Source organism: Mchenga conophoros, linkage group LG8, assembly GCF_057382185.1.
Source record: "Mchenga conophoros isolate Kocher_MC1m ecotype Shallow Benthic linkage group LG8, M_conophoros_male_GT1.1, whole genome shotgun sequence".
Taxonomy (NCBI): domain Eukaryota; kingdom Metazoa; phylum Chordata; class Actinopteri; order Cichliformes; family Cichlidae; genus Mchenga; species Mchenga conophoros.
In genome coordinates this window covers 6,062,138-6,064,998 of record NC_140533.1, presented here as the reverse complement: position 1 = coordinate 6,064,998, position 2,861 = coordinate 6,062,138, and the positions used below count along the sequence as shown (strand labels likewise).

The following is a 2,861-nucleotide window of genomic DNA, read 5'->3' as shown; positions in this document are numbered from 1 at the left end:
GCCAAGAGAACACAGCAACTCTAAAATGCAAATGGATGCTCCAACAATCCAGGAGGGCATTTAACGTTGTCCCCTGCTATTGCAGTTTGCACACAGGTAACACATGGTCACAATGCACCTTTGTTTGATGTCATGAATCAAGAGCTAATTGGTGCGAAGAGATACTTGCTGTGTTCGAGTCCTGTTTTTCCTATGCACTCATTATGCTGTGTCTTTAGCCGGAATACGCTGGGTCCCCATAACAGCTGGTTGCCTCAATCAGATGTTAGTGTAACTTGTGGCTGCTGCCATGATCTCTATCGGATTTGTAGTTGTGCAGATTATAGATATTCTCTGTTGGCTTGTCCTCATCAAACCAACCATTCCTCTAATCCACTTCCTGTCAGGGCCTGAGCCAGATGAGCCAGATGTTGTGGGTGTGTGCACATATCTGCCTCTGAGTGTTTATTGCTGAAATCTTCAAATCCTGGCATGCAACATCAAATTACACAACAACTTTTCTGTCCATACCTGGCACATTATCCATCAACTCAACTGTATCCTGGAGGTACACGTCAAAGATGTCGACAAATACCTCAGCACTCTCCGCCAGGTCTGTCTCTGCTAGTATTGATCACAGTCTGCTCTGCTGACCTCTGTTGGCATGCCTACGGCGTGCATGATAATGCAGAATCTCACCACTATCTCATAACCCTCATAACTCCTGGAGACCTCAAGGATTAAGTCCTAACTTTCCAATGAGAAATCAATTTCAATTACCCCCCATGTGATCAATCATATTCTCATTAATGTCTGAAGTGTTGCCTCCAGCTGTACACAGCTGATTACCAGTCAAGGTTCCAACTTGAACAGCTTTATTGCTCAAGTCCCCATAAACGATCTTTTACAGTCTCGTAAGAAGCTCAAGCAGGGTGGTTTAAGGTGATATCACCTGATGTTTGGATGTCAGCAGTCACTTGAGGGGGTCTTGTGCTGTAATCTAAGAGGTCCCTTGCAGGAATAGTCTTCTGCTGACCACCAGGATTCCCCCTCGCCATCTCTGCGCTATTAAAAGACAGAAAAACACCTCCGTGATGCTTTGAAATGTGGCAGTCCTAGTGGAGGGTAAGCAATGGTTTTGCAGCTTTAATTAATCATATAAAAAGTTACTTTTATGAAAACAGGACATGTGTAAGGATGTCTCTCAAACTCAGCTCTCTCAGGGAATGTGTGCATAAGACTGTGGGTTGCAGCTTTTTCGAGGACCTCTTTCCCAAGTAACACGAGTCTGAGACATTTGTAACAGGAAACCAAAGACACAAAATCAATGACAATACCCAATAAATGAATATCGAATAATGTCTAGCTGAACTACTTTGAGTTTTTAGACCATCAAATTTAAGAAAGTTTGTCCACTTTTTGGCCTGGTCGCCTCTTTTTTTAAGACTTGTTTTAGGATTAAAGTTAAAGTTAGGTTTACCTAAGCGTTTGACACTTAATTATGGTGGTTAAACTTCAGAATAAACAATAATTTAACAAAATGTCCTCACAACAATCTTACATGTGCATGTGTGCCCCTCCCCCAGACGCCTGGATGATTGACAGATGGGCAGACAAGAGATTTCTCAGCTTATTAGCGAGCTGTTGGTTTTTCCATGACATCCCTTCAGTAGATGATCTCAGAGGTTACAGATTAGTCACTGAAAAAAAGAAGAAAAAAAGCAGTGTATTATGTTCCACTCTCACGTTATCACTGTGCCAAACACCGCAGTGTGTTTATTAGCGAGTCTCGTTTTCCGGGTCACTCGCTCTGTCAGCGATCTGTGTGACCACTTCCTTGTGATGGGGAGCAGTGAGGCATTAAGAGAGCTCACCTCTCATGTAACTGGAGCCTGACATATAGATCAGCTGCTTCTCTCTTATCCCCTCTCTATCTCGCTCTCTCTCTGTGGGCTTGACTTTGTTCCCTTTTGGCTCCAGATTATCCAGGGCTGAGCAGGGCTGTACGCCTTCAGAGTGTGGCGAGGTCAGGTGAGGCTTTCACAGCATTTCGCAGATTTAGCGCTGTATAAATGCACACAAGTGGAAGAAAACAGCCGGGGAGGAGAACTGCAGGATAGAGCTTACATATAGCAACAAAGGATCATGTGCCACAAGGGGTCAAAGTGCAGTTAAATTTAAAAGTATGACAAGTTGCATGTGAGACAAGGGAGGGCATTTAACACGGTTCAACAAGGGAGCTTGAAATTTACACCAGTCACGATCAAAGAGCGAGGCTGGTAGTTAAAGGAAAATTCCACTCCATTCCAACGGTTTCAAGTGCCGTCTGCTTTGCAAGCAATGCTCTATCACTTGTGATAAGTTGCAGTAAATGTGATAAGAGGCTGTCAGGCGCAGTATTAAGGGTGACATCAGCTGGATTTTGGAAGCCCAACACACAGCAGCACATGTAGAACACGTGTCCATTTCCAAAGTCTCTTTAAAACACACGCCCATGGTTTTTCCTTTCCTGTCAGACTTTGTTGAGAACTCACACTGACTGTAATTACACCAAACGGCAATCTCATGGGCTGAAAATGAAGCCAATGTCCAAGTGCCAAAAACAGTTCCTCTAATCACCATTTGTGCTTGGCAACAAAAGCGTCTTTTTAGACTCCCATCTTTAAAATGTTTTCAACATCACAGCATTATACATGGCACACACATATATATGTGTATGTATATATGTAATATATATATATAAAAAATATATTTGCCAATTTTGAGTCATTGACAGAGCCTACTTAACCATATTTGTACTTTCAGTACCTTTTGGAACATTTTTATTGGAACTGTCAGACATAAAGTTTCTGTGTGGCACAAACAGCCCGAGAAGTTTGTAT

General features: G+C 42.7%; 1 long non-coding RNA gene across 1 annotated transcript; it reads right to left on the bottom strand.

Annotated features, from left to right (window-relative positions):
• Nucleotides 1–542: 542 nt before the first annotated feature.
• Nucleotides 543–1,632, bottom strand: LOC146567989 (uncharacterized). The gene is made up of 3 exons (XR_014893563.1): nucleotides 1,541–1,632; nucleotides 1,150–1,267; nucleotides 543–1,044 (listed from the first exon to the last, which is right to left on the bottom strand). It is a non-coding gene; the product is annotated as an uncharacterized LOC146567989 (long non-coding RNA).
• Between the last annotated feature and the right edge of the window lie 1,229 nt (nucleotides 1,633–2,861).